The sequence below is a fragment of the Ceratotherium simum genome, chromosome 23, assembly GCF_057802395.1.
Source record: "Ceratotherium simum simum isolate JZ-2026a chromosome 23, ASM5780239v1, whole genome shotgun sequence".
NCBI lineage: Eukaryota > Metazoa > Chordata > Mammalia > Perissodactyla > Rhinocerotidae > Ceratotherium > Ceratotherium simum.
The window spans coordinates 31,928,363-31,950,079 of NC_141922.1; the positions used below are offsets into that span (position 1 = coordinate 31,928,363).

General features: G+C 39.9%; 1 protein-coding gene and 2 long non-coding RNA genes across 3 annotated transcripts in view; 1 reads left to right on the top strand and 2 right to left on the bottom strand.

The window, feature by feature from the left end:
• RSPO2 (R-spondin 2) overlaps nucleotides 1–21,717 on the top strand; it is a 162,047-nt gene that overhangs the window by 21,196 nt on the left and 119,134 nt on the right. The window lies entirely within an intron of this gene.
• LOC147913999 (uncharacterized) lies at nucleotides 1,965–13,841 on the bottom strand. The gene is made up of 3 exons (XR_015555973.1): nucleotides 12,813–13,841; nucleotides 7,939–8,063; nucleotides 1,965–3,610 (listed from the first exon to the last, which is right to left on the bottom strand). It is a non-coding gene; the product is annotated as an uncharacterized LOC147913999 (long non-coding RNA).
• The window catches only part of LOC147914000 (uncharacterized), a 57,029-nt gene continuing 49,163 nt past the window's right edge, over nucleotides 13,852–21,717 (bottom strand). Inside the window, exon 3 of the long non-coding RNA XR_015555972.1 lies at nucleotides 13,852–14,871. This is a non-coding gene — a long non-coding RNA (uncharacterized LOC147914000). The remainder of the gene's footprint in view (nucleotides 14,872–21,717) is intronic.

Sequence of the window (21,717 nt, forward strand, 5' to 3'; positions counted from 1 at the left end):
CAGCAGATGGCCCAGGTTTATGATCTATTAGAAGATCCAGATATACAGGCTCAGTACCCCAGTTAAGACCTAGAATATATAAAATCTGAGTCCTTTATTCCTACTTACATTCTAAAGTCACTGGTAAGGTGCACGTTCTCTGGTTGGAGCGGCTGTGTGCAGCTCCCTGCCCTACCTAAATAAGCCCTGACAAGTAACTCTTCACTAGCTCTGCCACAGAATAATTGTGTGTGTGTGTGGGGTGGGGGTGGTTTCAGGACGGGGAATGTGAGGGAGAGAGAGAATATGTGTGTGTCAAGGAGAGAGAGTGTGTGTGGGTGAGGGAGGAAGAGAGTGTGAGTGAGAGAGTGTGTGTGTGAGAGGGAGAGAATGTATGTGAGAGAGAGAAAGGGAGAAAATATGTTGTGTGGGGGGGGATGTGTGTATGTGAGAGAGAGGGGAGAGAATATGTGTGTGTGTGTGTCCGCGCGCGAGAGAGAATGTGTGTGAGAGAGAGGGAGGGAGAGAATGTGTGTGTGAGAGAAGGAAGGAGAGAATGTGTGTGTGAGAGAGGGAGGGAGAGTGTATGTGTGAGGGAAGGAGTGTGTATATGTGAGAGTGGGGAGAGAACGTGTGTGTGAGAGAGGGAGAGAGAGAATGTGCGTGTGAGAGGGAGGGAGAGTGTGTGTGTGTGTGTGTGGGAGAGAGAGAATGAGAGGGGAGAGAATATGTGTGTGAGAGAGTGGTAGAGAATGTGTGTGTGTATGGGGAGAGAATGTGTGTGTGAGAGAGGGAGGGAGAGAATGTGTGTGTGAGAGAGAGAGGGAGAGAATGTGTGTGTATGTGAGAGAGAGAGGGAGGGAGAATGTGTGAGGGAGACTGAGAGAGAGTGTGGGGTGGGGGAGAAAGAGAGAGGGAGGGAGGGAGGGAGGGAGGGAGAATGTGTGTGTATGAGAGAACTTAAATTCGACTTTTTTGACCAGACATCTCCCCTATTTAAATTAAAAGGTTTGGACTAAATGTACCTAAGAGTCCTTTCAACAATAAAATTAATATTTCTATGAATATTTCTTCATTTGGTCCAAATTTTTGCACCCAAAATTCTTTCATTTCTTAATTACTCTATAGCATTGATCAGATTATTTCTCATCTCTGTGCCTCAGTCTTGCTATTCGTAAAACAGGAGTAATAGTAGTTACCACCTTATAATTTTGTTGTAAGAATTAAAGGGAGGTTACATGTCAAGCCTTTGGAATGGTGCCTGGCACTGAGCAAGCGTGCAGTGACCGTTAGCTGCTGCTAATTAAATTTTCCACTTGTTTACTCTGTGGACATCTTCTTGCTCATTTGCTTCCACACCAGGTCTCTAATAAATTCTCTATTCATGGTTTTGAAAGATTCCCTGAAACAGTGTCTTTTTAAAATTCGCTCTAATTCCAATGAACCACTAAGGTGCTTCTAAAATACATAGGAGTTAGAGAAAAGATACCGTTTTATTAATCTGGCATTGTTGAAGATGGTGCTGTGGGATACATCCCTGTTGGAAGTCTGTTCAAAATCATAGGTAAGTTTGAATTTCTCCGAGAAAGGAACTTTTTCTTGTACGGTGGCTGCTTCTGGTGAAGAACAGAAATGCATACTTAGAGATACCGAATGTTGCTAGCTAGCGTGCAAAATATACCTTATGAAAAGTAAAAAGTTCATAGAAACATGTCATTCTAGAACTCAGAGTCAGCGTATGTTCAATTTCCTGGCTTTCTAGATGATCCAGTTCCTGCATGATCCAGTTTTATATAAATAGTTTATTTCACCGTGAAAATGAGTCACATTAGAAATACTCCACCAGCTGCAAAAGCTAAAATTTTCCTTTTTATATTATCATAGCATTTTTAATTTTTAAAAATTATACATAAAAACCAATATTTTAACATGCACATTGCCTAGTTTTATATAGATTACCAAAGAACTAGAATGGAAATGCCCAAAGAAAATACTTGAAACAAAATTAAATTTACTTAATCCTGGTTGTGCATGTGATTTTAAAAATCACCATTTTATTGAGATGTAGTTGTCATGTAAAAAGCTGTACATATTTAATGTATACAGTTCGGTGAGTTTGGGAGTAAGTATACATCCGTGAAACCATCCCCACCATCAAGGACAAAGACATCTCCATCACCTCCCAGTTTCCTCCCACCCTTTATTATTATTATTTATTTTGTGGTAAGAACACTTAAGAACTATTCTCTTAGCAAATTTTAAGTATACAATGCAGTATTAGCTATAGGCACTATGCTAGCAATAGTAGATTTCCAGAACTTGATGTTGATGTGATTTGAGTTCTTTGGTGATAGGTCAGTAGAAAATGCTGACTTGAGAGGCAGGAGTCTTGGGTTCGAGTTCCTTCCCGATGGGCCCCGGCTCTCACCGTCACTGTAGCCCTTGAATCTCTCTCGGCTTCCTGTTGATTGTTACTACCCTTTCTGTCTCTAATGACCGACTCCCTGTCTGTCTGTCTGCTTCATTTATTGGAATGATATTCAAATCTACTTTGGCCGTTCCACTTGTCCTTTCAAAATCACAGCCCTGATAAGACCCGGACCTCTCAGTCCGACTCTCAAAACGTTCGTGCGTTTTCTCTATGCGTTGCTATTTTTATTGACGAGGATTTTAGGCAATAGCTAGTATTTTTTAAAACTTCTTTTAAATCATTTGATCTCTTAGCACCCACACTTTCTGTACACTGCAAGAAGCTGCCAGTTCAAATGAAAACTTAAATTTCTTTGCAGCCTTTTTTTTCTGCTGATGGAGCCCCACAACCCCAAACCTTAACTGTGCTAAATTTGGAGTCTTAATTTTTTTCCCTCCTCTAAACTGCCTCTGCAGCTCTCACTCTCAACTTGGTGACTGTCAGTGACACACTGTCTAGATTGTTTTATAGTAATAGGCATCCTATTTTGAATTTGGATGAGCGTTTTTAAAAAATCAACTCCCAGTTTTTATTCTGTCCCTTAACATTTCAATGAATTTTTCTTTTTTCGCCAAATGTGTTACTGGTGGGGCTGGGGTGCAGGAGGGCTGGAGGAGCATTGCTCGTTGCTGGAAGCCCTGCAGCGTTCTCCAGAGCTCACACACATCCCTACATGTGGCTTTGATTTCATGGTGTAAGAAGGTCTTCTCTTCTGGATTCATCTGTGGCATGTTGCTGTAGCCATCCCTGTAATTAATCTCCCAGGAAGGAATCTCAAGGTTCAAGTCAGTAAAAGGGAACCCAGGAGAAAGCGGCTGAGCAACATTTTTTTCCCAGGTGATTCTTCTGTCCTTGAAGATGTAGGTAACTCACTTTTCTCCATGATTTCATAGAATGTATTATATCGGCCTCTTCTTTTGTTTTGTTTGTTTTTTTAAGTGCGCAGGGTGGTGAGATGGGAGCAGATTATCCAGCCCAGCCAGCTCTCAGGTCCTGTTCAGCGTTTACCAGGGAGTGGCAGCAGTTTTCCCTGGAGACCTTCATTTGTTCACGCTTGCAACTTATTTCTGGGCTTTGTTCACTCCAAGTGGGGTTTATTAATGCCACCTTGCCTTCTTTTGTTACTTTTAAAAAGCGTTTGTCACTTTTAATTTTGGTAAACTGGAAATAATCAGAAACGTAAAAAGAATAGTAAAATATCCACATACCCACAGCCTAGAATCAAAAATTAACATTTTGCCATATTTGCTTCATCAATCTATAGATACATACTTTTGTTACTCATTTTTAGTAGGTAAACTATAGCTACTTAGTGTGGTCCTATTAAGTAAGTGACAAATTATCCAAAAGGATGAGTTTTACTCTTGTATAAACTCTTTTTAGAATTAAGCATTATAATAATTAACTGATCTATTCTTCAAGTCGAAAAATCTTATGAAAGCTAACAATCCAGCACTTGAATACGTAGAAGTAAAAAGCAATTTGTCTTCATTGGAAGGCTTTTTCTGGGCTGTGGAAATTCTACTTGAAAATGCAATAAATATAAAACAAATATATCTTGGAAAATCAAGTGGTTTGGAGGGTACTGAAGATTTCCTGATGTTGACTGACTGTAGTGGAAAAAGTAGAGCAGTGAGTTGTCTAGTGTGTGGTTTTTTTCCTGAGATTTTGGAACTATGTACAAGATAGAAATTTTTTTAAGTTTTGTAATTCCCAGCTTGGGGTAAAAAAAAAAAAAAAATGGAAACAGCTTTTTGTGCTCTTTCTAAACATTAGGGATTTAAAGGTACAATAAAGCCTAAGCTATTTGTAACTCTAGAGAATGAGCCATTTTGGAAAGCCAAGATTCTAGGTAGATGAAAATGATTATTTTAAGTGTTGGAACTTCGAAAAATTGATATAATTCTTTCTTAAATATATTTATTTTTCTGACTCCAGTAGATTTTCTATAATTTCGTTGTTCTTCTGACTTTCTGTTATTTCTAATTTTAACTATCGTGTTATCATGAAGCCTAGTGTGGGATGTAAAGGTGACTAGATGTTGACATGTTAGCTCCACTCCCCTTCCCAGTGGCCCCAGAATTTGCTTTTTAAAAGTCCCTCAGGATCTTCTTCCTCATAAGTTGACATGAGGCATATAAAGAGAGGCAGGGTGCTTAATGGATAGCATCCTAGGTCTAAGCTGTATGTCTTAGACAGGTTACTCAGTCTCTCTTGGCCTCAGTTTTCCCATCTGTTAAATGGATGTTAATAGTACCTATGTCCTTAGGGTAACAGTAAGGATTAGATAGTGATACCTAAAAAGTGTTTGTCGTAGTACTTAGCACATAGTAAGGACAAAACAGTTTTAGCTGTCATTAATTTTCTGCAGAATTATTTAGCAAACACACAGAAGCAGATCCCTTGTATGTAGATATTTTCTCTTTATAAAAAAGAAGGAAGAAAAATCTTTATGGCGTACATCCCTTAACTTGTCCCATTACCTTGGGTGAATATTATAAATACAGTGGACCACAGACTTCCCCTTAAATTGCATCCACTTTCTTACTTTACCAAGTTATTCACTGAGTGAGAAGGAGCATACTGCCCAGCAGCATTTCAAGAATTTTCCTGAGGTGTTTTAAGGAACATGTACGGTGAGGTGTGCAAATTCTTCGTTATCAGAAGATAGCACTTCTGCTGACAAGACACGAGGTCACAAATTCCCCAAAGTTCCCCTTAATATACTTGGCATGGCCTTTGACATAAACAGTATTCAAGACTGCAATTTAAATATTTATAATAAGATCAAAAGCTTTGAATAGTGTTTTCTGGTACATGATTAAATTTCACATTTATTAATAATATTTCATTTCCTGGATAATGCCCATAGGTTACATTAAGTAATACTGAAGGGCAGGAGGGTGATACAAATATTCCTAAATGCTATCCTGCTTCTATAGGGTGACCACTGGCAAAGAAATGGCTTCCTGGCTGCTGAACACTCACGACTCCAGCCACTACTGTCTGATCCTGACTCGTGCGGCTTACAGGCTCCATATTTGCTGTTTCCCCCTTTTCCTCTTCTCTGTCTTGTTACCTTTCTTGACTTTTTTTCTCTCCAGACACTTGGAATAAACTGTTATCCTTGCAAATGATTAGGATATTTTTTTCAATTATGTCTGCTGACTAGGTAAAATCTTAGTGTTTTGTCTACATACTCAAATGGTTTATTTCTAGAAAGGCTATAATGTGAATTACCCTTGACACTTGTATTGGGAGAGGAATTCGTAGGATGAATATTTAAATTCTTGTCCATTTCATGTATAATTGGGCCGAGTTGCATCGATACACTGGGCCAGGCTATAATTAGGAGCTGGAGCTGTGCAGTGTTTCAGACCATTGGTGCACCCATGCAGAGAGGAGAGTGATGTTTTGCAAACAAGGCTTTTGTCACAAGGTGCCAAGTTTAACCCAAGACAGAAATTTACATGGCCAGATATGATATAAGGTTGTTCCTTCTCTAAACTATGGTCTAAAAAAATGACCAATGACCGTTTTCATTGCTAGTCTTAGTGTTCTTTATTTTTCCTCTATATATCATATCATATTCACATCTTAATGGTTTTGTCTACCACTGAATAGACAATCTTATTCCTTTGTGATCTCTTGAATAGTCTAAAAGAAGTACTTGTTAAATGTTTTATGGTGTATGTGGTGTGAGAAAAATCTATAATTGTTCTTGATGTGGACCTTTCACAAGGCAATCAAACCCCAGATATTATAATCCAAGATAAATGATAGCACATTTTATCCTTGCGTTTGTGAAATCTTATTATACTGTTCTGCAAATGTATAAACGTTTTCTTTTCATAAGGCCCTAGGCCTAAATCATGGCTGCTCATTAACAAATGGTTTCCATATTCTGTGGAACGTACGCGGGCGAGCCTTCTTCAGGCAGCCACTGCCATCCTTTGCACTGTCTGGAATAGGGGTCATTTAGCATTGAACTTGACCTGTCTTGGTTTTTGCCTCTTCAAGATAAGAGGTGTTTCATGCTTTATTGAATATTTATTTATGTGAGCCTGAGATACAGGGAGTCTTCACTTCAGTGAATAAAGATGGCAAGGTAGGAAAGAGATTTAAAATGTAACTGTGTTTTATATTACACAGTTTAATTCCAACCATATACATGTATCCTGGAGTGCCGACTCGATGGCAGTCTGAGTGGAGTAAGCAGTTAGCAAATTGTTCACATGTTTTCTCTTGCAACTCACTTAGGTAGATGCAGGAAAAAGTCTTTTACTGTTTAAGATGTATATATGAGTGTAACATACACAGATGAGATGGCTATCTTCTAATGTCTAGAAAAGGTGAACATAATGCAGCTGCGCTTGCGTTGCAGCTATATGTGGAACAGACGTGTCTCCCCCTGCCCAAGGCCCCCTCCTCCTCAAAAAAGTTTTAATACTTGTGAGTTTTGGTATTTGTAAATAATGAATGAAACGTACTTCTTACATTCTTGAATGTATCATGTTATATAACAAAGGGAGAAAGGAATTAATGTTTTGAGAGCCTTTGGATTTTGAACCCAGGTGTTTAATACATGGGCTTTGTCATCAAGAGAGAAACTTTTGTGTTTGAACTTAAATTTACCTTCTAATAGCTTTTTGAGGAATTAGAAGAATAAATATTAATTTTACTTCTTGACCTCTAAAATCAGAGAATTTTCCTCATCTTGATCACTTCCTAAATATTCATATCTTTCTTTCTGGATCGCAGAATTACTGGCAATTTATGACTGTTTGTAAGCCCTCTTTAGAATTGTGCATTGGGACATATCAGCTCTTCATGGGACATGGATTCATTGAGCAAAGGTCTCTTGAATTCCTACTGGGTGTCAGGCAATGTGCTAGAAGTGATTGTTACTGATAAGACAGTAAAAACATTGCTTTTGTATTAAAGTTTTTAGTGAAATACTGAGCATTTTTTCTCGAAAGTTGCTACTGATAACAATTCAAATGTGGTTCCAACCATGTAACGTCCCTTATGATTTCTGGTCATTAAAACAATGTTTTGCACAAGTGGCTCTTTCATTTCACTTTTCTCTGGAGCGTTCTTACCCCTCCAAGACTCCTTTCCTTTCCTCGTTCCTGCCTGGACAGCCCTGACCGAGCTGTACGGCTTTCACATTCCTTGGCTTCTTGACTGGCTATCACAACTATAAAGTTCAGCCAAGTTGTCATGGGTATCTCTTTAATTTTCTTTCAAATTAAACGTGGCATGAGAGAATGTTGGCATGCTTCAGGGTGAGAGGTGCTAAGACTATCTTTTGGTATTTTTCCAAGATACTACTTTTTTTTCCCCAAAGTTTATTAGTAACAAGTATAACCAAATTAAAATAACCATTCTCCTGTAGCAATTTAGCAAAAAGAGTAATATGTTTTAGACACAACTTTAGAAATAATTTTTTTTCTTTTGTTCCTTGTTAGGAATGAAATATTACTTACCTGGCACCATTAGAGAAACAAAGCAGCTGAAACGTCATCTTTACCTAGCCAGTGAGAAACCACAGTGGAGGGCTCCCTCGGGGTAGGCCAGTGCTTTCCACTACGCCTCCTGCCTGTATCTAAGGCTTAGACAAGAAGGATTTTAAAGTGCAGAATTTTCAAGTGACAAAGCATTAGCATTACATATAAATAGAGCAAGCATCTTAATCAAAACAAACTCCTCACTGCAAATTGAGTACACTTACACTTAAGGTTTAAAAGCCCCATATATCAGGGCGCTTGCTGTTGTACAGTTGTTCTTTTTCTCTCCCTCACCCACAGGCTGCCTTCACTTCTCACAGCCTTTGTCTGAGCCTCCTCCCTTCAAGTAATAATAGCTATCATTTATTTTTGTCGTTGTTTCTGTATACTTAGGACATTTCAGCCTTGTGCTTTACAAGTATTCATTATTTCATTTACTCCTTGCAGCAGCCATATGTAGTTGGAATGATTTGGAAGCTCACAGGCTAGGAGTTTAAGGGAGCAAAGAGGTGAGGCGAGAAACTCTTAAAACTAGCATGTGATGGAATCAGGATCTAAAGCTGGGCCTGACCCCAAATAAAGCCTTTGATCCCCCAATTCCCCAGTTTTGTGCTGCCTCCCAGTCTGCCAGTTTCATGCTTCCTTCATCCGTTACCCATCTTTGTTGCCCTAGATGCAAAGCTTATCCTGCACCTACTGATAGTCTAGTAATCATCTTTAAGAACTCAGCTCCTTACTTCCCCATGCTCTCCACTCTGTCTCTTAGGTTCCCTAGGTGTCAGGAGAAAGCTATGTTAGTGACAAAGTTGCTGCTAGTTCTTTACAACTGCTTCTTCCATCTTTTTGCCGTTTATTAACTCAACATTTAATGAGGACCAGTACTGAGCTGTAATGAAATCTGGATTGCAGGCCATGATGCCTCTTTTCTGGAATCTTCCTCTTGTGGAGACCCCTTCCTCTCATTTCTCCAGAGTTCCTTAGAAAAGGAAGGACTGCTTCCCATTTCTCTGTGCCCCATCTTAGCCCTTATTTCCCACCACTGTTATTTAAGAATTTCTTTGTAGTCAACTACATTCATTTCTGCTGTCTTCCCACATTATCACCACATCCGCAGGCATTCAGGATCTTCCTTCCTCATCCTCCATTAGCTTCACACGTGGGTCATAGGGTTCCTCTAAATCCTGTCGGAGCACCATTAGGTACCATGTTGGGGATCCGTGAGAGCTTGTCCTTGATCTCATTTTCTCCTCAGTTACCTGTTGAAGTTACTATATCTTGAGACCTTTCTAATTCTCGGTTCTCAAATTTGTGTCTTCTTCTCTTGAATATGATTTATATGGCTCAATCTTTCCTTACCATCACTCAATTGAACGTATTCTTTGACTTGTTTATAACCACTGGTCCCTAAATTCCATTCTTTTTTTTTTTTTTTTTTGACTGTCAGCATATTGATAGACTCAGGATTCTGACTGGACCCATGGTCGTTGTCTTAGTCCATTTGAATTGCTATAATGGAATATCATTGACTGGGTGGCTTATAAACAACAAAAATTTATTGTTCATAGTTCTGGAGGCTGAAAGTCTGAGATCTGGGTGCCAGCATGGCTGAGTTCTGGTGAAGACTCTCTTCTATGTTGCAAACAGCAGATGGCTGTTTTCTTATGTCCTCAAATGGTGGAGAGAGGGCAAGCTCCCTCTCTGGCCTCTTCTTATAAGGACACCAATCCTATTTGTGAGGGCCCAATCCTTATGATCTAATTACCTCTCAAAGGCCCCACCTCCAAATACCATGCATTAGGATTAGAGTTTCAACATATGACTTTGGGGGACACAAACATTCAGTCCATAACCATCATCTTCCAGGTTGCCATCTTTATTATCCTAATGCTTTCCCCTCTGACCTTTTGTGATGCTAATCTTATGCTGCTAAGGGGTATGTAGCATGCTCTTTGCCCACAAGTGGGGTTCGCTGCTCCATGGAAACCCTTTTCATCTTTGGTTTGGGACTCTTTATTGCATTTCCCCCACGGTGACTCTTCCAAATGTTTTTCTGCAATCTTGGTCTTTTTTTTTTTTTTTTTTTTTGTGAGGAAGATCAGCCCTGAGCTAACATCCATGCTAATCCTCCTTTTTTCACTGAGGAAGACCGGCTCTGAGCTAACATCTATTGCCAATCCTCCTCTTCTCCCCACCCACCAAGCCCCAGTAGATAGTTGTATGTCATAGTTGCACATCCTTCTAATTGCTGTATGTGGGACGCGGCCTCAGGCCTCAGCATGGCCGGAGAAATGGTGCATCAGTGCGCGCCCGGGATCCGAACCCGGGCCGCCAGTAGCAGAGCGCACACACTTAACCGCTAAGCCACAGGGCCGGTCCCTGCGATCTTGGTCTTTATTCCATGCTGCCTCTTATCACTCAGATAACAACTTTGCCACTTAATTTACAGAGAAAATCAAAGCTAACCACTGAGAGCTTAGTAATCTTTTCTCTCATTCTCACCACACTGTACTTCCCTGTTACCATACTCGACTCTTCTTAAAAACTTCTTTATTGGAGCCGGCCAGGTGGCATAGCGGTTATGTTCACACGTTCTGCTTCGGTGGCCTGGGGTTTGTCGGTTCAGATCCTGGGCACGGACCTACTCACTGCTCATCAAGCCATGCAGAGATAGTGTCCCAGATAGAAGAGCTATCGCTCTACTCCTATGATATACAGTTGTGTACTGGGGCTTTGGGGAGAAAAAAGAAGAAAGAGGAAGATTGGCAACAGATGTTAGCGCAGGGCAAATCTTCTTCAAAAAAACTTCTTTATTTAGTCACCCATTCTTTTAAATTCATTTTTCCTACTATTTCGGATGAAGTGGGGCCTGTTGCTTCTGCTTGTACTTTTGGTCCCGTCTCCTTTTCTGGGCTTTGCTCAGAATAGACTCAGATAGAGTCTGTTCCATTTGTATCTTCCGTCTCTCATTCTTTGGTACTGTCGCCATTTACTTTCAAAAGTTTGTAGGTATCCTCGATATTATATGTAAGATAAAAATATCTTTTGACTCTGCAACCCTTAAAATGTACGATTTTTGCTCTTGTAATTCCTTTCATTGTTCAACTTCTTGGAAAAAAAATCATTTGCAATCCCCATAGGACTCTTCTTTCTTGCCACATATCCTTTAACTCATTCTAAAATGTTACAAGGAAAAGAAACTGATTTCAGTTCATGCTTTGGGGCTTTGCTCCTAAATTGTTTGATGACTTTAAAATCTCTCTGTAGACAAGCTCTGTGTTTTCATTTACATGTTTAAGAGCTCCATTTTTGTGGTCAACGTAGCTTGTCCTAAAAGTGAATTCTCTGTACATCCTTCCCAGCCAAAATGAAACAAACCCACAACTCTACACTGTTGTCTTGCTCATCATTGACTTTGCTGTTGATTTTAGTGAGACCTCAGTTCTTTTCCCCAGGTTGGAAATTTTGACCACATCTTCAAATATCCTCTCCCCACACTCTATCTGGTATCAACACTTGTTCCTGTTAGGTTCGTAATGAATCAAATCTACCCTTTGTCAAATTTCCTCTTGCCAATGCTCTGGCCCAGAGCAATATTTCAGTCGTGATTATTGCAAAAGTCTCTTAACTGATTTTTCTGTCTATGCATCACTCTTCTCCCTCCATTAGTTTGACGCATCAAACCAGATGAGTCTTCCTATTGTACTCTTTGCTCATGTCATTCTCCTGCTCAGGTTTTGGGAACTTCTCAGTGCCTGGAGGCTAGTTTTCTTCCTCAGTGTGATATTCCATGTTCTGTTTGGTTTGGATCCAACCTACCTTTTTAGCTGTCATCTAAGACCATCAAGCATCTACTCTGCACCAGCTCAATCCAGTGTTTACTGTTCCCATGGACTTGCTCACATGGGCTTCTTTTCTGTCTAAAATGCCTTTACTTCCATTTGCATTCCTTCTGTTTGAGGTCTAGCCCATAAGACCTAGTTCAGATGCCTTCGGTGCTCACCCTAGTTGAGAAGTTAGTGGGTTAAAGCAGGAAATTTCAATATGTATATTTTCAACATTTAGCCTGTCTGTTCATGTCGGTGTTCTAATGCCTGTTCATACAGCCCTTCGATTGGATGCTTTTCAAGGACTTCCATCATGTCTTCTATTTTCCTATTCCTCAGAGCCTTCTAGCAACAGATGCTCAGTATTATTTTCTTGATTAATCCCTTGTTTATACTACTTGTTGTTTGGCCAGCAGTGAGAAAGGGTAAATGTGCTTGGCAGCTCCATAGTCTCTGGGACTCTCTTCAGGTTGATGGGAAGGGAGAGGGCCTGGGCCGGCCCAATGTGGAGGCTGGGTGCATGAGCTCATACCTCGTCAATACCCAGCTATATTTTCCTTTTGAAAGGAACCTTATGATCAACCATCTTTCAAACATTTATTTATTTTATTTTTTTGTTCTTAAATACACAAGAAAACACACTTGAAGCATTCTTTTGTTCTAAGCACTAAAGCTAGACTGCCTGGGTTTGAATCCTGGCTTTGTCCCTTAGTAGCTGAATGACCTTGGGCAAGATGCATAACCTCTCTGTGCTTCACTTTCACTCTCTATATAATTGGAATAATATAATAGTACCTCATAAGATTTTTCTAAATATTAAATGAGTTAATACATGTAAAGCATATTAAACAGTACGGCATATAGTGCATTCTCAAACAATGGCCATAAATATTACTATTATTAAGCAATGAGGAAGGCCAGCTCTGGTGGTCTAGTGGTTAAGATTTGGCACTCTCACTGCCTTGGCTGAGGTTCGTTTCCTGGCTGAGGTTCGTTTCCCACACCACCCGTCCATTGGTTGTGTCATACCGTGACAGTTGCACATTGCTGTGATGCTCAAAGCTATGCCACCGGTATTTCAAACACCAGCAGGGTGACCCATGGTGGACAGGTTTCAGCAGAGCTTCAGTCTAGACAGACTAGGAAGAAAGACCTGGTCACCTACTTCTGAAAAAAAATGGCCACGAAAAACCTTATGAATAGCAGAGGAGCACTGCCTGATAGCGCTGCAGAAGGTGAGAGGATGGCACAAAAAGACCGGGCAGGGTTCCACTCTACTGGACATAGGGTCACTAGGAGTTGGAATCGACTCAGTTGCACTAACAACAACAAAAGCAATGAGGAGTTGCTGCAAGAAAAAGGGGAGGTATTAGAACTGATAGTTTCTAATTTACTTACCAGATTATTAAAGTGCTATGATTTTAATACATGAGGACAAGACCCATTCGGATCTAGAAACTCGTAAAATGTAGAGCATAGTGAAAGAGAGAATGAATGGAAATGTCAGGGAAAATTAAGGAATCTAGCCTCATATTTGTTGTCATATACACCAAGGGAGTGAGCAACAGACTTAATTGCTGAAGCCATATCAAGAATATGGATGATTACTTATTTATGTGGTACCTAGTAGACAATGAGCAAAGCATTTAACCAAATGCTTCCTTGATGCTGGTGATATGAGGATGAATAACTCATGGTCTTTGTTTTGGGGGTGCTCAAATTTGTAGGGTAAACTTAAATAATTACAACCCAATGTTGAAAAGCACTATCGACAGAGATACATACAACGTGCCACAGGCTTCTCTGCCTGGGAGATGGGTGAGGTGTGGACAGGAGAGGATTCGCAGGAGCTGAATCTTGAGAGTCAGACTTTTACAGAGAGGACAGAGCACATCTTTTGCTAGAGATTTTAGCACATTTTCATAATGTGAGGTGGGTTGTTTTGTTTGCTTTGCTAAGATCTGTGAGGACAGCAAAGCACCAGTGGTGGTTACTTGGTATGAAGGGACCATTTTTTTTTTAATAAAATATTTTGGATTGTAATACAAACTCTTTTTTAAAAGTTGCTTTTGAATTCTTGGAGGAGAGGGTGGACAGATTCACAGGATGCCTTTGTGTCTCTATCTTTGTAATATATTTAACAAAATCAAGAAAAATGTTTATATTAGCCGGTACGTGGGTGGACTTTGCCTGTGATTCCTAAACCTGATAATGGTGGGACTAACCTGGGGAGCATTTAATGACGCGGAAGCCTGGGCCCCAATCCAGATAAACTGAGACTCTCTGAGGGGAAGCTTGGACTCTGTGTCCAGGAATCACAGATGTTTAAGAACTGCGGGAGAAACCAGTGCTCACTATAGGCTTGTGCTGCTAATGTGGAAACTACTAATTGTGTCTGTGACACAAATTCATACTCAAAAGCAAGATGAAACACAGTAAGAAAACACCGAGTTGGAACTCAGTAGGAGCTATCACCAAATCTTTGACTTGTACTTATCTGGTACCTACTTGCCCTAAGAAGCAGCTACAAGAGGCAATAATTTGAAGATATGATATAATTCAGAAAAGACATTTAGATTTCTAAAGTTCTACTGCTACTGCTAGATACTCAGGTCATCATAGGGTCTTTTGTTTCCATTATATTGTTTCCTGGAAAAGGATCCAATCTTCTTGTTCCCAACTCCTTTTTTTCTCTCCCTACCAAGCAATGGTCAAAACTTGGAAGATATGTTTACCTGGAGGGAATTTTCAATAGGTTTCAATTATTTAATGTAAAACACATATGTGTTATGGTGGGGGGTAAAAGCGTAACAATGCTTTGGGGAAATAGTTGGTAATTTCAGTGAAAGCATGAAGAAAATAAAACAGCTTCTGTGTAGGAGTCTGCTTCGTCATATGAGATTATCACAAGATTGTGAAGCATTCTGTGTGCGTATGCACATTTCTTCTAGACCTTATATTTACGATGCTTACGGACTGATTTTCATGTAGCTTTGGCCATAGCATGGTCACAGCGAAACTTCTACTTGGATGCTTCTGTGGCCCCAACACCTTCTTGACTGGGCCTCTGCAGTCATTATTCTGAGTCCTGCATGAAGGGGTAAAAGTAGATGTTAAGAATTTTTTTTATTATGAACATTTTCAATCACACCACAAATAGAGGATAGCCCTTTAGATCCATCACTTAGATTCAACATTTATTAAGAATATGTAAATTCTAGATATGCTTCCCCTGTCCTTTTTTTTGTCCTTGCTAAAGAATTTTAAAGCAAGTCTCAGATATCATGTATTTTACCTTAATATATGTCATTATGTATCTATAAAATGAGGTTTTTATAACCACAATGCCATTACCACACTTAACAAAATTTACAGTAATTCCTTAGCATCATTTAATACCTGCCACAACCAAATTTCTCAGATTGTCTCAAAAATGGCTTTTTATAGTTTATTTATTTGAATTGGAATCCTAGTTTGGGAAAAGGACGTTTTTAAGGGTGATACTAAAGACACTTAAAGAATGCTTTATTCCTGATTAATTAGAACAAGTCGGGGAAAAACCGAGAACCTCATAGGATTTCTTAAGTATTTTGTGGAAGGAACTAACACTCGCTCTCAATTTTCTGTCCTTAAGGAGCACTATGATCTGTCCCCTGAGAATGAGCGATCCAATGCACTTTTTAAACAATGCAAACCACAATTTCTGGTTTAATGAGAGATTGCTTTTCACATTGCATTCCATGTCAATGCAGATACAGTGATTTCATGTTCTAAAGTTAGTGCTGCAATTACTGTTTTGATTGCTCTTACAAAAATGCATACAAAGAATACAGTGACTCAGCAGAGGGTATTGCCAGTGGGTTGTAGTTTTTAGCTTTCCAATTATGATGGAATTGCATAAAGAATGGACAATTTTGTGTTGCATTTTTCTGCTCCCCATGCCTGCCTTTCCACATGCTACTACCAGCACCAAGTGCACCCAGCCTCCTTTTCTTTATCTTATTATTTTTTTAAAGATTAACAAGGGTGTAGGAAGAGCGTATACAGGTGAATTGTAAAACTCCATAGCAAGAGCTGCTTCTTAAGAAGAAGTAAGCTCTCCGTTCCCTTGTGATTACAAAGATTCATAAGGCTATATTTAAAGAAAATAATCCAGAAGGTCCAAAGAGGTCTAATTTTGCACATAAATAGGTGTTCCTGTGCCACCTCAGTCCATGAGGTAATTTGAATGTTTTCATTGCAGACATGTGAAAGGATACTCTGAGCTTATTATGACATGGCACCTGCCTTTGAGGCATGCCTGTCTTCTGAGGAAGGGTGGAAGGGGGTGTGAGGACGATAAGTGATTTGGAGGGGTGGAAGCTGGAGTCAGGGAGGCCCCCTAGAAGTTCTTGCAGGAATTCTAGCACAGGTTAGTTAGCAGCTGGACTAGGGTCCTAGCGTTGGGCTACAAGAGATGCTAGAAAGCTTTGGAAGTATCCTCTTAACTTGGCGGCTTACTGAATCTGGGGAATGAAAAGAAGGTGGTGACTAAGAATTTGTGCCACAGTACACAGTAAGGATACTTATGCTTTTGAAAAGAAACATGAAAATTGATAGGGAGAGGTCGATTTTTTAAATTTCAGTATCCTAACTTTGAAATCATAGGCAGCCAAGGGGAAATGTTTACTAAATATCTGGGATATGTGGCCAGGACATGGGATAGAAATGGGCACTATTGATCTGAAAGATAAAGCCATTTATTCATCTATATAAAGTATATCAAGCATCCTATACTAGAAACTGTATTAAGGTGCCAGTGATAAAAATTTAAGAGTGTCTGCCCTCAAGGAGTTCATGATTTAATAGGAATGAAGATAATGAGTAGCTTCTCAGAGGGGTGGACCATATGTTAACTGTGTATGTTATTAAATATTTATGATTATAGTTAGAACTAAACTTGGTAAAACAGATGGTTTTTTTCGGTAACTTCCTCTCCTCTTCTTTCCTTTCCTTCTATATTCCTGTTTTCCTTTTTTAAAAAAATCTAAATTGTAGAGTTAGGACAAGAGTGTGCAAGGAGTTTTACTAAAGTTGTTGAGTCAAAGAGGCAGAACTGGGGTCAAAACTTGTATTTGCTCTATATGCCTATGATTCAGTTATAGTTTCTGGGTGAAGGCAACAACATGTACAAGCTGTGCGTTGGTGTATGGGGTGACAACCCCCCAGTCCCCTCACCCTCACTGGTCTCTGCCAATCTAAGCCACCCTTGTAGCTGGTGGGCCAATTGTGTTATGAGTGAGGTGTGGGGCAGCAATCCTATTTTATACCATCACCTTTCTTCTTTTCTGCTTGTGTCGAAGATGGGGGCAGCTAGTCACTGTCTCCAAAAGACTGCAGATAACTTTGACAGTTTTTTTTTTTTCTGTCTTCTATTTACAGAGAGAGAGAAAGGGAGAGAAAACTGAAAGAAAGTCTGCTAACCAAAGCTTCAATCTTTAGCCTTCTCAGTGTCAGTAAATATTGCTTTTACAGTTTCCTTCATGTTCAATCTTGAATTTTCAATGTAAAAATTTATGGTCTTTTGTTCTCTGATTTTTATGTCATTTCTTATTATTCTCACCCAGATGACAATATTTAAATTCCTCTTATTCTGAAAGGGCTTTTGCAAACATAAAAGATTTGGTCTCTTCTTTTAAAACGGATTGACAATCTACTCTGCGTATTTTTCAAAGTGCGTGGGATGCATAGTGTTTTTAATAATCAGTAATAAACATTACAATTTATTTTTTTTTAAGTTGGTAGCATAATAAGGCCGTTTAGTTACACCACAAGAAAGGAAAGCTTATAATGGACTCCATCTGTTTACTCTTTCAACTTCCTGAGTCAAGTTTTCTGCACTGTGTAATGGTGATCCATTAGTGATGCAAGATTTTTGGGATCTTTTAAGTACCTCTTTATAGCCATTATTTGAAGACAGATTAATCTGGTAGTAGGTTCGAGCCTATAATACCATGACTTATAAATAGACTGGGTCAAGTTTTGCTTGTTCCAGATTGAAAATGTAACTTAGATGCATATCCTGTGAGACATAAGAATAATTTTTTTTTGAGTGAGGAAGAGTGGCCCTGAACTAACATCTGTTGCCAATATTCCTCTTTTTGCCTGAGGAAGAGTGGCACTGAGCTAACATCTGTGCCAGTCTTCCTCTATTTTATATGTGGGTCACTGCCGCAGCATGGCTTGATGAGTGGTATAGGTCCATATCCAGGATCCGTACCCGCAAATCTGGGCCACTGAAGTGGAGTGCACCGAACTTAACCACTACGCCACCGAGCAGGCCCCTATATAAGAATAATTTAACAATGGAATTGGTTGAGACTGAAAGAACTCAAGTGGGAGACACTAATTCTTTCTCTGGTAGAATAAAAAGTCATCTTGATCCTTAATATTAACACAGAAGTATAATCATCAGTAGCAAAATGCTTGCCAATTCTTCAGGGACCCTATGCAGTGGTTTCAAAGAATGTTAGATACACTTGATGAAATGTATCCCATTGTTATACTATATCTTCAGATGGAAGAAAACTGAATAGTTGACAGAAATGTAAAAAAAAAAAAAAAAAAAAAAAAACCCAACCAATTTATCACAAGATATAGCTTTCCTTGAAACATTCTTAAAAACATGACGGGTCTTTCTCAGAGTTCTTTCTGACTTGCCTCAACTGGCTAGATTGGAAGCTCCTCCTCTGGATGCCTGTAGAAGCTTGTACGTACCTCTATCATAGCACTCACCATAATGTATTGGTTTTATTTTCATATATATCCTAAATGAGTTGGGCATATTTAAACCAGCAGAGGAATAATTAAAGGATTGTGGGTTCTACTCCCAGTCAGTTTCCCCAGTTATTTCTGGGCTCACATGCAGTCACCATACGGCGTCCGTCAGGGCTTTCCTCCCTTGCTCGGACAGCCAGTCGTCCATGTCTGTGGCTCATGAAGTCATTTGGGTGAGCCTCACCATGACCACTGCTCGTGACAGCGCAGGTACCAGGCAGGTCCAAGGACTCTTGCTTCTGAAACTTGTCAAGTTGCCAAACTTTAGGGTACCAGAGTCATGCTGGTTTCCATGCAAAGGTAGAGACACTGGCACCCTCCGAAACTCTAAGCTGTACATACTTTGGTTGTGTGAATGAATGCTGCTTGGGTCTCTCCACAGAGTCTCCTCAACCGGCTTATCTAGCTAGGATTCCTCACCCTTCTAACTTCTAGAACTGAAATCCAGTCCAAGGGGCCGGCCAACGTCACAAGCTTAGCTGTCTTACCTTTTTATCTGTCCTAGGACCCTCCCTTGCAAAACTCTTCCCTTCATCCCTGGTACCACACAAATCTGACGTGGAGCTCAGAAAAGGGGAGAAGGGTCATCTCTGCTAAATGTGTTTGAACTGCAGCTAGAAGAATTCAGAAAACCTGCGAAATGCATGTTTGTGTTCCTCCCTGGACTCTGAACTCTGCAAGGACAGGGACTGTCTTTGTCTCAGATCCCTAGCACTTAACACAATGTTAAAGGTATCAAAGTTAATTGGAAGAAGAATTATTGCAATATCTTGGTCAGACTTAATAGTTTTCACAACTCATTTCAAGCTGGAATAACTCCCATAAGTACCCTCTGCTTCTCATCCATTAAAGAATATTAAATATGTAAATATTCTTATTACTCAAGTTCTATTTCAAGATTCCTTTTAGTGGGAAAAATGTTTATTATATCTTTTATTTCTCTTGAGTCATCATTGTTCTTGGGAACACTGAGGTAAATGTCTTGTAGATGCTTTGCAGTGTAAGAGTTTTATAGTAGGTAATGCTTCCTGAGCCTCTAAATTTGTAGCAAATTAAAAATGATGATTCTTTTGGGCTTTTTCCCTCTTTTAGAATATTTGAATATAAGGTGTTTTAGCTGTTATTTTGTATGTCCCCAGGAATTTTCTTTTAAAAATATTACTTTAAATATTACCATGGTATTTAAATTGATAACGGCCAAAAATATGTTAGGCACTAGCAATGAATAGCATCTGATCTGTAATCCACACAACAGTCCTTAGAAAAAGGGTTGGCAAATTTTATCTGTAAAGAGCCAGGGAGTAAATATTTTAGGCTTTGTGGGCCATAAGTCTCTGTAGCAACTCATCACTTGGGAAACAATTGGGACTCAGATGTTAAGAGACTTACCTAAGATTACCTAGCTAGTAAGTACCAGCCCCAGGATTTAGACAGATTCCACTCGGTCATGACTTGGGGGGAAAAAAATCAATAGTAAGATATTTGTATCTGCTCATTTGGTTAGGAGTGTCTGCTACCTGCAAGGCACTGTACAGTGTGCTATGGAGATGATACAGGCCCAGTTATAGGACACTACAGTTCAGAGGGGGTGGTAGTCAATAAATAGCATTCCTCTTACCTACCCAAGTTGTGAATGATGACAAGAGATCAGTGTTTTCCGATGGCAAATATTTTTGTTACTGGTAAAGCTGATACTAGAGAACATGGCTTTGATGTACAGCAAAAATGAACTTTCTAATCCCATACCTTGGATTCAGACAGGCCCATCCAGCCAGGCACAGACAGTGCAGAGGACTCCATGGGGAGGCCTGCATCTGTAACACTTTGGGAGTGCAAGCAAATTTTTTTTTTTTTTTTTTTTTGTGAGGAAGATCCTCCTCTTTTTGCTGAGGAAGACCGGCTCTGAGCTAACATCTATTGCCAATCCTCCTCCTCCTTTTTTTTTCCGCAAAGCCCCAGTAGATAGTTGCATGTCATAGTTGTACATCCTTCTAGTTGCTGTATGTGGGACATGGCCTCAGCATGGCCGGAGAAGCGGTGTGTCGGTGCGTGCCTGGGATCCGAACCCGGGCCGCCAGTAGCGGAAGCACGCACTTAACCGCTAAGCCACGGGGCCGGCCCACAAGCAAATTCTGAAGAGGAAAAGATAGAGGAGCGTGCTGGTCTCCAATGCGTAGTTCCTTGTCCCAAATTCCCCATACAGAGAACTCCCTTCCCCTTTTCTTGGGGAAGAATTATTGAGAGGGAGGAGAATGTGCATAGTATTATGTGAATAGTTATCCCCTGTGAAGAAGGAAACATCAGGAGTAGGGACTAAGCGTCCCCCCGCTTCCTGCCAACATAGAACAAGTGGCACAAGGGAGAGAGAAATTGAGTTGCTTTGAAATTTACAGTGAAGAGAAATCATTTCCAGGATTGGAGAAAGGGAAACCTTCGACAGAGAAGGTGGCATTTGGACAAGTTCTTGAACGATCTTCACTTGGATATGTGGAGATGATAAGGGCAGGATGAGCTAGAGAAATATCAGAATATCAGAAGCAAAGGTACACTTGGGAGGTCAAGAGGTCAGTTGCTAGGTCACAGAGCTAGGGTGACCAAATGTCTTAGTTTGCCTGAGACTCGCTGGGTTTCAGCTATGGAAGTCTCACATCCAGGAAACCCTTCAGTCCTGGACAAACTGGATGGCTGATCTCTTGAGTGTCAGGCTAAGAACTTGAAACTTGAATTTGTTGGACGGTAGAATATATAGAATGGCTACACGTATGGCAGGTCACTGGACTTTTGGTATATGTTATTACTTTCTCAGGTGAACCACTAGGCTGGAAATAAAGAGTGAGACGCCAAAGGCTATCAATAGACGTTGGGAACCATTGAAGACTTTTTGAAGGGTGTGAGGGTTACATTGAATCTTACAGTGTGTAAATATGTAGAAAGAAGCTTGTGGACTGTTGAATATAAAACCAGATGAGAATATATTAGGGAGTAAATTGAAACATCAAGGAGGGTTTTGTTTTTGAGAAGGATGAAATCCTAAAGGAAAGAAATATGATTGATCCCTTTTTATTCCTGTTAGGCTCTGAAAAGAGCTAGTTAAAATTCATTCCCCAAAACTACATCC